General features: G+C 46.8%; 1 protein-coding gene across 1 annotated transcript in view; it reads right to left on the bottom strand.

The window, feature by feature from the left end:
* SLC12A4 (solute carrier family 12 member 4) overlaps positions 1-12,859 on the bottom strand; it is a 533,265-nt gene that overhangs the window by 15,338 nt on the left and 505,068 nt on the right. The gene's annotated exons all lie outside the window — the stretch shown is intronic.

Below are 12,859 nucleotides of genomic sequence, written 5' to 3'. Positions count from 1 at the left end.
TGTGGGGGGGCTCTGTGTGTGTGAGGGGCTCTGTGTGTGGGGGGGCTCTGTGTGTGTGTGGCTCTGTGTGTGTGTGGCTCTGGGTGTGTGTGGCTCTGGGTGTGTGTGGGGGGCTGTGTGTGTGTGGGGGCTGTGTGTGTGGGGGCTCTGTGTGTGGGGGGGATCTGTGTGTGTGGGGGATCTGGGTGTGTGGGGGCTCTGGGTGTGTGGGGGCTCTGGGTGTGTGGGGGGCTCTGTGTGTGTGGGGGGCTCTGTGTGTGTATGGGGGACATGTGTGTATGGGGGCTGTGTGTGTGTGGGGGGGGCTCTGTGTGTGTGGGGGGCTCTGTGTGTGTGGGGGGGGGCTCTGTGTGTGTGTGGGGGGCTCTGTGTGTGTGTGGGGGGGAGCTCTGTGTTTGTGGGGGGGCTCTGTGTGTGTGTGGGGGGGCTCTGTGTGTGAATGAAATGAAATGAAATTTGATTTGTAGAGCGCATGGCTGCCCGAAAGCGTCCCAGCCCTTGCTTAGGGAGCCCATCCTGGTATTCCCCTGCGAGATAACCCATTACTGGGCATCCCCAAGGTGAAAGCCAGGCATCCCGCTGCGAGGGGCCGTTGTGGAGATTAAGCAAGCTATTGCCCAGAGTTACAGAGTGGGACTCCATGATTGGAATAGGCACCGAGGCGGGAATTGTCAGGTCCGGGGAAATTTGAGCCCAAGACCCGCCGAGGCGGGGAATTGAACCCTGGTCCGGGCCAGACCTCTGCATCAGGGTCTGCCGCTCCAACCACTTGAGCACCACACTTCTTGTGTGGGGCTCTGTGTGTGTGGGGGGCTCTGTGTGTGTGGGGGGCTCTGTGTGTGTGGGGGGCTCTGTGTGTGTGTGTGTGTGGGGCTCTGTGTGTGTGTGTGGGGCTCTGTGTGTGTGGCTCTGTATGTGTGTGTGGGGGGCTTTGTGTGGGTGACTGTGGGTGTAAATGTAATAGGTCATGCATTTGCAAGCGATTAAACTATTGGCAATGTAAATGACAATGCCATTTATTTATGATTTTAAAAAAAATCATGAGCAATGCCAATAGCTCTACCTTAAATAATGCAGAGACCATTGCATTGTAAATGCTGGTTTTAAGTGTCTTGATGTGGTGAAAACGCACCACAACAGGTTTTTGTATTTGCGGGGTTGTGCCAGTAATTGCTGCCCACCCATTTAACCACTTAAGTAGCTAACCAAAAGTTCAGTGCTCTTGTTAATCATAGTTAGATATGACAACACTTTTCAGGTCAAAAACAGAAACAACTTGTTCCTATGTGGCCAGGGCGATGCTGGGTCACTCATACAGGTATGGAACCTGAAGCCACTAAACCACAGATGCTGTTTTGAATTCAGAAAACATGAGTGGTTACTGACAAGCAGAGATATAAGTTACCATTCAGGGATCGAAGTTAGAACTCCTGTGCACAAACTATTCAGAATGTTTACCTGGCAACTATCAGGTTGGAAGAGCACCAACTAAATTTCTGTGAAATAAAGCAATGTACTGTTTTAAATAGTCTTTAAGCAACCTTCTGTGAGGTTATGCTGCTGTGCTGGCAGAGCCATCCTCCTGGTAATCTTCTCTCTGCTTTGACACTACTCGAGCCATATGTACAGCATAATGAGAAAGTTACTTTCCTCCAGTAAAGCTCTTTCTAGTAGAGACTCAGATTCCTCACCTTTCTTCAAGGATCAGACTAGATTTGGAAACTTTTAAGCAGTACCTCTGCATGCTGGTAGAGGGCATCATGCGGCTCCTCACTGATGCTGTTAGGCTCTGGAAAGAATGTGCAGGGACTATATAGGCACCACTTCTGTGTGCTTGTAATATTATTAAAGGGTAAAGCGTAATTACCAGAATGGGGAGGATGGATGGGTTGGTGAGGAATCTGCATGACTGACGAGGAATCGCATTACAAATTTTGTTTTGTTTAGGTAGAAGTTGTTGTATGGCAGGTTGGCACAGAGAGCCTAAAGCAATTTCACTCTCCATGATGAGGTGATGATGAGGATGAACAGTCTTGAGGGTGAGGAGCGGCAAGAGACCGCTGTAAACAGCTCAAATGGAGTACACATCAAATTTGTGACAACCTAGTTAAGGTTCCACTGAGGCATGACAATAGGAGAGGGGGAAAACATATACTGCAGAACTTTGAAAAAATTAATCACAAGCAGTGACAAACATTGAGGGCTAATTTGGCAACTGTTAAAAAGGCAGAAAGAGCCAAATGGTATCTTTTAATTGTGTTGAAAGCAAAGCCTTGCCAGGTAAGAGACACAACAAACAGAATGTAAAAAAACTTGGCCAAGAGTGATAAATCTGGCATGTGTCTCCCCAGACTACAAATTTGTCCCACCAAAAGGTGAATACATTTTTTTCTGAGGGAGACATGGTTGCCATGATTACATCAACCACCTCCGGTGTTCACCAGTGCCTGCTCAATCTCCAGGCATGACAGTCGAGATTCCAAAGGCCAGGGTGCAGTGCCCTTCCCTGTTGTGATAGCAAATTCCTCAGGGAAAGGAGGCCTGATCGGAAGACAGATTCACAAGCCCAGGAGTTCTGGGTACTACAATACACTCTGTACCCAATCCTGGGCCACTATGATGACTTGGGCCCAGTCGTTCCTGATTTTCTTCAGAACTCAAGGCAGGAGTGGTATCAGCAGAAAGTTATACAAGAGTTCCAAGTTCCACTCTAGGGGGAATGCATCCGATTGTGAGAGGTACCTCAAACTTCAACACCCAGAACTGCTGAAATTGAGCATTCTTAACAAGAGTAAATAGATTGAGCCTAGGTTCCTCACATTCGTAGAAGAGTCCTTGCACAACCTCCAGGTGTAACTGCCACTCATGAGCCACTAGGCATCGATGATTGAGCTCATTCGCCCTGGAATTCAAAGACCCAGGTAGGTGGTTCAATACCAGGAAGAACCCTTGATGAAACAGCCATTTCCAGAGGTGTAGCACCTCCTAGCACAGAGTTTAGGACACCACATTGCCCTCCCTGTAGCAATATCACATGGTAGTGATGTTGTCTGTAAGCTCCTGCACCAGCCTCCTTTTGGCGGTTGGAAGGCCTTCAATATCAATAAGATGTCCCTTCCCTCTAGAAGGGTTATATGGAGCCTTGCTTACGCCGCAGATCAGAGGCCTCTTATCTCCTCCTCTCCTAGATAAACAACCCAACCCACATTGATGCATCAGTCACTACTATCAACTCTGTGTGGGGTAGGGAGAGGGGTCTGCCACTGACCTAATTGTGGTCTAGTAACCACCACCACAGATGTTGGACCCACCAAGACTTCAGTTCCCGCATATACCATGTGAAGTGCTTGACTAGCTGGATGCCGAAAGCCACAGAGTCAACCTCCATGAAATCCAAAACCGAGGATGGAAGTTCGAGAACATAGCCTGAATGTCCTGGATTCTACTTTCTGGGGAACAGGCACAAAACTGAACCATACCCAGATGTCTCTGAAGAAGGGGAGCATCTGAGAAATAATCAGGTGTGACTTTGGTAAGTAAATCGAGAAATCCAAAGATGACGGGAGGTTTGACACAGTCTGGAGGTGGTTTATGACTGCATAGGGTGAGCATGCCTTCTACAGCCGGTTGGCAAGGTAGGGGAAGACTGGGACCCCTGACCTTCACAGATGTGCTGCTACTACTGCCATCTTTTTTGTGAACCCCCTAGAGGCTCCATTGAGACCAAAGTGGAGCACAGCGAAATGAATATGCCCCTGTCCCACCAAAATCATAGTTGGCACTGATGGGCCTGAAGGACGGGTACATGGAAATAGCCACAACACTATCCTGTCTCCAGATTAGAGAGCACCCAAGACCTGGACCAGTGTAAGTATCTTGAAAGTTTTTCCTTCCAGAGGTGTTGAGAAGGCTCACGTCTAAAATAGGATAAAGACCTTTCCTTGTGCTGGCACAATCACAATGGCCCCTTTAGCACGAAGAGTTTGCACTTCCTTCCGTAAGACAGATCCTGTTACTCTGGAAATGATAGAATGTGTGGCAGAGTGTTAGTCTTGGCCCTTTTGGCAGGTTCACCCCTAAACTTTTTGCTTTTTAGGGTGACTTGGTGTTAGTTGTTTTTGGCTTCTGTGCACTTTAACCCTGTGTCCCAGTGTAAAGTGTGTGCGCTCTCTGAGTGTGTGTGGTGAGATTGGTCTGCCCTCCCATAGGAATTCATGGGGAATGTGTGTGTCCATGATAGTTCCTGATGTGTGGGGAGTGCAGGGGCGAGTTTGGTATGTGCAAACTCATGAGATTAAATGCTGTGCAACAGTGTGCGCAGATTTAATGTGTCTAGTGAAGAAGTGCCACTTCTAGAAGTTGGCATGTCTGTGTAGTAAATGTGAATGGACTGTCTGGCTTGTGATTGGCTGGAGCTGGCTGGTGTGCCTGACTCCAGGTCTCAGGATGGGTCTGCCCCGGTGGTGAATGGAGAGATCTGCATGTTGATGGCAGGGAGGAGTGCACCTGGGACCTGAATAGGGCTGGGCCTTCCCTCTACAATGCTGACTCCGCCCCCAGTGGTGCGTCTGATGTCCCTAGCCTGGCCTGTGAATAGAAGGAGAGGAGCTGAGCAAAACAAAGCGCTCAAGTGCTCCTGGACCAGTTGTTACTGGTTCTCTCCTAGCCCTTTGGTGTGTCACAAAGGGAAATGTGTATAAAAAGGGGCTGTGACCCCATGTAAGGTATTCTCTGTGTTCCTGACCTGAGAGGGGGGCCTGCTGCTGCTGGGCACCAGGAGGAACCGCCACTGGATACAGCCTCCCTGCTGGAGGGCCCTGTGAACTGGTCCCTGGGCCCAGCCTTTGCCCCCCTGCCTTCTTCATTTCATTTATTTTTTTACTTGGGGATGATTTTTGGCCTGCCAGCACCTGGGAAGCGCTGGCCTCCCCCTTTAAAAATAGCACGCTGTGCCGCTGGAGTGGCGATCCCTTACTAAGGGATTCCCCGGCGTGGGGATCCCCCTGTCCTTCAATTTTGGCACGGGTGCCCACCCCACCAGGGACATTGTGCTGATTTTTCGTATCCCTAGCGGGTGCCCACCCCACCAGGGACTTGACATTATACCGGGAGCCTACCCCGTATTTATTCCCGAAGTAAACACCACTGTTGGCCCGGGAGTCCCAGGAGCACCGTGCCGGCTCCCCGCTGACGTCAGATTGGTGCTCACACCGGGAGTTGCCCGGCAACAGGAGAAGCCAAAGCCAGAAGCCGACGGGAGCCCACCACGCGCTCCGGTGCGGGAGAGAGAAGTGAGGAAGCACCTCTACGTGCGGAGAAGGACGGGAGCCGACCCCGCCTCCTTAAGAGACTGTCCAGAGCCTCACCGGCTCCATTGAAGTCCCGGTCATGGAAGAGGGACCGGGTGAAGGTAGAGCCCCGCATGGAAAGGCGGAGCCAGGTGGGACCTACCCAGCTCTGGCAAGTGGACCAGAGACTTCACTGCATAAGGAGGGGTCTCCCCGTGGAACGAGGAGAGCTCCGTGTGCAGCTTCCGCCGGTGCCCAGTCTGACAGCCCGGGTAAGTGAGGCAGGGCTAGGGGGGTGCCACGAGATCGAGTGTTGTGCCTGATCGAGGCACCAGTCAGATTGCCCCTCAGTGTGGCCCAGTCTTGCAGCGGGCCGCTCCAACGTTGTGGTGGCATAGCTGTACTTGGAGCCCACGAGGCTCCATCCCGTTTTGGAGGTATTTGGTGTTAGAGCAGCCCCGGAAAGCAGAGGGCCGCTCCAACGTAGTGGTGCATTTCTTTGTATTAAAAGCCTGAGAGGCTCCAACGTCGAGGGCATTTCTGGTGGTAGGGGGCCGTTCCCATGTTGTTCAGCATTTCTTGGCTGTTCAGAGCCCACGAGGCTCCAGCGTGGTTTGGGGTATATTTGTTTTAGAGCCCACGTAGATCCCACTAGTGCTTGGGGGCATTTTGCTGATTGAAGAGCCCAGAGTGAGGGCTCAGGAGGCACGCTGGTGCCCAGATTCCTTTCCACAGCTGCCCAGCACTTAGTGGGCAGCGGCAACGTTTAGGTAGTGCCCTGCGCAGTGCTGCATTTGCAGCTTGTAGCCCTGACTCTGCCGGACAAAGGGCGTTTGAGCCCCTGAGAGGCAAAGTTGGTCTGGGGGCCAGTATCTAATGTAATTCTATGCAAGGTGATGGTATTTGTGTTTATGTTGGTAATGACCTGTTGCCTAATGTGATTAATGAGTAATGTGCAATACCTTTATGCCTGTGATACCTCTGTGTTTTATGCTTAGGAGGTTGTTTTGCCTAGTATAGTTTATGCTAGTGAGTTCATGGTTCCCTGCGTGATATATGCCTAAAGTGATTAGGATTGCGTAGTGTGTACCTACCTTTTACCAGTGGTTGCTGGTTGTGTTCTACAATAGTTATTTTGTGCTACAATTATTCTACGTTCTAGAAGTGCGATTTCTACTAAGTGCTATTTCTGACGGTGGCCCATGTGGCCCTGTCCTGTGTATATAATCCCCTGTAAATACTGCCCAGTGCCAGTTGGCACAGTGTTATTCTGTGATTATGATCTAATGTGTTTATGGTAATACAAAGGCTATTTTTATATATAACCTTATGTGGAGTTCCTCTTTGTGTAGTGCCTAGTGTGTTGCTGCCATGTGTGCGTTGCGCAAATGCTTTACACATTGCCTCCGGGATAAGCCTGACTGCTCATGCCAAGCTACCAAGGGGGTGAGCAGGGGTTATTTTGGCGTGTAACTCCCTTGCCCTGACTAGAGTGGTGGTTTCGGCCTGGCTTTGACGCAAGCCTTAGCCAACCAGAAATCCCATTTCTAACACAGAGTTACTATTTGCCAGAACCAACTGTCCGATGTGATCGTCTGCCAAACAAACAAGATTCATCGGATCCTGCCTCCAACCGGTGGTTGTGAATGGTTACTCTGGTGCCAATGGCCCATCCGATCTGTGGTGTCTATGCCACAACAAATTGTGAAGTTGGCCGCATCACAACTGTCCTGTAGGTTTTGGGTTAGGATAGCTCAGGGATCTTCTGGGACACCTGGGAGGACGTGAGCCATATAATTCCAAAGAGTATGGGAATAGTGTCCTCAGAGGCAGCTGGCATAAACATAATTGAGGAGTATGCAAGTGGAAGAAAATACTCTTTCCAAAGGTGTCCATTCATTTGGACTCCATATCATGGGGAGTAGTCAAAAAGGTATTCAGGTAAATTCGACTTTTCGTTGCCTGCAGACCAAGCTTTCAGGGGAGGGGTGCTGAAACAAATCAACGCCATCGCCTTCACCTGCTTTAAATCCCTCCGCAAGACCTTCAAGTGGATCCCCCCCAAAATGCAGAAAGACTGTCACCCACGCACTCATAACCAGCAGACTGGACAACGGTAACGACCTCTATGGTAGAGTCAACCAATACCTGCCACAGAAGCCCCAAGCCATCCAGTACACCTCAGCCAGTCTTGTCCTCGGAACCCTACGACATGAGCAAATGACCCAGCACCTACGAGATCTCCACTGGCTACCCATGAAGAAGAAAGTTACCTTCAAGCTACTCACCCACGCCTACAAATCCCTCCACAACATTGAACCCAAATACATCTCCTTCCACGTACTCAAAAGGAACCTCCGCTCTGCCGACCTTGCCCTGGCAGAGACCCCACGCATCTGTAGAACCAGAGCAGGTGGAAGAGCCTTCTCCTACATCTCAACAAAGGCCTGGAACAAGCTCCCAGTCAACATCAGATGCTCTCCCACTCTGCACACCTTTAGGAGGAGCCTCAAGACCTGGCTCTTGGACTTATCTGGAGTTGCAACCCCCCAACCCCTCCCCCCAGCGCGGTGAGACCCTGATTGATTGAAGAGTTGCGCAGGGCAGTGGCATCTCTCAATCTGGTGATTGACCGTGGTGCAAGAGCAAGGTTTGGCCCAAGACCCGAAATGGGTATCTGTGTCTTAATGAAAGGCAAGAGGGGAGTTTGCCCTAGCGGCAGAACTTCTGTTAAAACATTGTTTTTGACGTCTTAGGAGTGGAGCTGGAGGTGAAGAATGTTGGCTGCTGTATGCATGACCCTGGCTCCCTCCTCAATCGCAAAACCAGGGGATGCGAGATGTCACAACTCAGGGAAAGTAACCAGGCCACTGGCTTCTTGAAGGTCATTATACCAATTCTCCTTGCTGTGTGGTTGCCCAATTTCATCACTGCATCATAATCATTGTTCGATTTCATGCCAAATAAGGAATGCAATATATGTGTCCTTCCTTGTGGATGTACCAATTCAAGTGGAGGAGGTGCTGCCTCAATGAAAGCAGAGCAGGTCCTCAGTTGAGAGGTCATAGCTACACCAGCTCCTAGTCAAGAGCACAATGGGCACCTCATCCTCCGATTGAGTCGGAATTGGCATTGGGGTTCCACGAACCAGTGTTTCACAGAAGGCAGAGTAGGAACAGGAGCCAGCGAAGGCCAAGTGGTGGATTCGGGGGACTCCACCTGGTGCAGAGAGCGAACACACAGTTTCCAACCCACATTCTTAGGGCCTGAAGGTGAGTCAGTGGGAGTTGGTAAGGATCCAAAGAGTCAGAACCTGGCCTCATGAAGCGCAGTCACTGCAGGCCATGGGGTTGGGGCCCCATCCTAGGCATCACAGGAAACATGATGATCTGTCAGACACTTGTTTGCGATGACGCTTACAGTGTTAAAAATCCTTCATTTTGGTAGGTGAGATATCTCTTGCATACTTTAGGATTTTGGATGAGAAGCTGTCTTAAAGAAACAGCAGGTAGTACTGATCCACGTCTGGTGGGGTAGAAATAAGGAAACTGATAGGAATTGGCTTTTTGTCGACCAGAGAAGATTTTGAATATTGCAACTAACTGTATATTGGAATTGTACTCCAATGTGATGTGTGCTTTATTTTTAGAATTATATATAATGTTACATGCTTTCTTATAAAGTGAGACTATAAACGTAAGTCTTTCTATATGAGTTAACAGTGCAACTCAAAATGGCTATTCACTAAGATCACCACAACTGTACTGGTCCCACAGCAGAGGAAGATGTCACACTTGTTCTCAGTCATTTGCAGTGCACAAAAGATTTACTGAGAGACCTATAATAAATGCAAAATCAAACTTATGTGGGAGTCCAGTTTGAGCCGATCAAGACACTCATCTATGTTTTAAGTAGTTTCAATTTTTTTGCGTCATATGTTTGCAGAAGTTGTTTCTTCCTCTTTACATTTTAATAGCTTTATGAAATGTTATGAAATTGTGTCCACTTTATGAATCATGCATTCAATATTGACAGGTTAGTAGCTGTCACTTACACATGAAATAACAGATTTTAAAATGATAGGTTTTAAGATTATATTGCATATTCTACAGCAGCCACCACACATCACAAGATTGATCACATCACATCACTGACAGGTTGCAATGAAATTATGAAAGGGAGCACATCACATTCTATTTCCACCCAGGAATATGGTGGATTTTTTTGCAGCCGAATGGCTGGCTTAAAAACCTTTAAAGCATGGGAAGGGCAATAGATCATCCCCAGATTTATTGGGGGTACAGTGGAGAGGATACCTCCAAAGGAAAAGGTATTTGCCTGGCAGAAAAAAGGCAAGCGTTTGACAGGAGACCCTCTTTAGTAGGATCCGAAAGGGACTATCACATAAAGTTCCCATGTATATGCATGGAAACCTGTGCCTGGAAGGAGCATTGTAAGTGCATTCCTGACCATTTTTTCAAAACCCAGTAGGCAGCAAATCTGCCTTGACACTTAGGTGTAAATCAATGAGTATAGGCTTGTTACTTCCGCTGTAAATAACCCGATAGGTGGAAAACTAAAGGACTGTTATTAACTGGGAGGTAAATGCCACTCTGGGCAGAAACAGCAATTTGTGTAGGGATCCCACTAACGAGTTGTGTGATAGATATAGTACCCCTGCAGCAAAATAAATCAGCGGAACAATCCTGGAAATAGCTCTGATATATTTACTGCACCCAGAAAATACATCTCCTAGGGGTAAAGGCATTATGAGTATAATGCCAACCTCCCTCCCCTCCTTCCCTAGTTTCTCATAATTCGGAACCAAAACCATGGGGCTGTTACCCTGCTGTTTAGGAGAAAGCAGATTTTGTGTTTAAAGTAAATATTGCATAAAAAGCACTTCAAACAACAAGACCACTTACAAGATTTTCCATTCTCTGTTAGCATGATCAAGAAAGGAAACAATACAAATATTAAACATCTTACTCTAAAGAAGCATTGTTCAGTGTACCAACATCAACTACACACATCTGCTGTGCCAAGTAACCATTGTAGAGGCACTGTACAAGGGCTGCTGAGCAATTTGCTTATGTCAGAGACCATTATTATGGAACATAGTAAGTACAGACACAGTGATAATGTAGAGTTGTAGTCAAGTAGACCATCCCACCATTATACAATGTAAAATGTCTGCACAAGTTTGACATGCAAATTCAGTACTGTAAAGCGCATACTAATGTGTGGCAAGTGCTTTGTGGACCTAGAAGCCAGGTGACATTTAGTATCCTTTTTCCTGCAAAATAGGTGATACTTTCTGAGTATTGTTTTCACACACATCAACCGGACATCAAGACTGGGACACAAATTAAAGTCTATGTAGTTGGCCCCATTAGGACAACTCCCCACCCAGCCCTCTGAGATAAAGATTGCAGGGTTATCAAAATGTTCATGGGGGTCGAGGTAAGGGGGAATGCTGGTGGAAACCCAAGGCTCCCATAAAATTATACATTTCCAAGGAAGTGGGTAAATCAAGGCCAGATTCCCTAGCAATCCCTTATTTTGCCTCGGAATTTCACAGCGAGATTTAGACTGCTGCCAAAATCTTCAGATGAAGTAAAGAGATCAGAGTTCTTCATGCAATTCCCATAATTGTAACTTAGCAAGTCACTGCTATTAGCAGCCCAATCAGAATTAAAAGGCAACTCCCTATGAGGGTGTAAATAGGCTTCTGATCCTTCCATGATAGGAGGAATTGAAGTGTGGGACATGCAGGACAAGTGAGAGGGCATGCTTTGAAAGTGGGGGATAAAGAAAATTTGGATTTTTTAACAAGAACAATTCACAATCAAAAGCACTAATATAAATTCACACACTAGTAACAAAATAATGACAGTAAGCTGTAAAATTAGTACAAACCCACTGATGTGAGGTTGAAACAAGCAGGCAATAGAATAAGGTGGAAACATCTTAGAATACCGTCGACATTATGGGCAGTAACTGTGTTGGCATTAATAATTCCTTAGAACCTTCGTTATATAAAGATACATTTGATTAAGGTTATCAAACATGTTTTTCTTATTTGTGGTGCTGAGCAATGTTCACCATTAGGTCTTCACCTCTAGCAAAGCAAGTGGCATAACGAACGTTGTGGGGGACCCCCCTGCAAGGTACATCGAGGGGCCCGCTTCGGATTTAATCCGGAGCTCTAAAACCGGAGTACTGTGCTGAAGGGGCCCACCGCAGCTTGGGGGCCCACTGCACCGTTGGGGCTGCGGTGGCCTGTGTTACGCCCCTGCAAAGCCTGAACTCCAAACGCTCTTGGAAACACTCAAGAGACACAAGCAAAAACAGTTTACATAGTTTTATTTGTTTAGATCACAGCAGTGACTGGTATTTTGGGATATTTTTATTAGAAATAAAAAGTGATATGATAACAGTAGGTCTTGCATAAGAGAACCGTTTTTCTTACACAATACTTCCCGATTAGCAGGATTTCAAAATCATACTTGCCTTTCCAGTGAGTGGCTCTGTGATATATATTTACGTAACCCTTGACTCCCTCACACTGTCTCTAGAAACTTTGTCTCTAAAGGCGGGAACTATTTATAGAGATGACTGTCAGTGGGACTTAAAGTTCTAGAAGAAGAAAATCAATGTAAAAACCCACACACATTTGTTTGTTTAAACATATGCACTGATAATTTTTTCTTATCAACAATCTCTATCAGTGTGAGTGTATATGTGTTTTTTTTTTATTGCTGCACATGTCTGACTAGACATGTGATCGTCTGTGTTCCAAAGGACACCTATATACTTAATTAACTCTGCTGTGGCTGTATTTACTGACGTGCTACACACACTGTTCCTAATATTCACAGAGGTCACACTGGATGAGTGGTCTGAAATTCAATGAGACAATTTTAGTAACTAGTATTTAAGGAGAGATTATTCTACAGTTTGTAAAATAGCAGCCACTTAAGTTATCTGACTGAGAGGTCGATGTAAAATAATTTTAGATGGCAACTCATCAGTGTGGTATGGTGTGGACTTTGGATTTTCTGTTTCAGAGAAACACGCACAGTCCCATTCAAGAGAAAGATAAAATTAATTCTAGTTCCAACTGCATATTAGGCTCTCTGCACTGTGATGATGATGTGTTGCACATACTGTGGTAAAGTACATTGAAATAACCAGCCCATCGATACACAATTTTTCTTTAGTGTTTATGGTGTGACAAAATACGAGCTGAGTAATAAAAGCAGAGGTAGCTAAAAAAAATTGAAGATGTTGAGACTGTAGGCAAAAAGGTACACGCATCAATTAGGGAATCAATGAAAGCTGGTAATACAGAAAGACAGTAAAAGGCTGTAAATCATGTGTGTTTAAGTGACTTACTAAAGAATTATGTGAAGTAGTCAGGTGGATATTAGTTTTGCCCAAGAACAAAGTACCAAACACAGTAACCTTTGTATTTCCTGCATTAGGATGGAACCAGCTCCAGCAGCTCTTGCACAGCAACTTTTTTTTTTAATATTTGATAAACAAGACATCAAGTTTTTAAACTGAAT

Source organism: Lissotriton vulgaris, chromosome 12 (assembly GCF_964263255.1).
Source record: "Lissotriton vulgaris chromosome 12, aLisVul1.2, whole genome shotgun sequence".
Lineage (NCBI taxonomy): Eukaryota > Metazoa > Chordata > Amphibia > Caudata > Salamandridae > Lissotriton > Lissotriton vulgaris.
The sequence above is the reverse complement of the archived record's forward strand: the minus strand, read 5'-3'. Positions and strand labels throughout refer to the sequence as shown.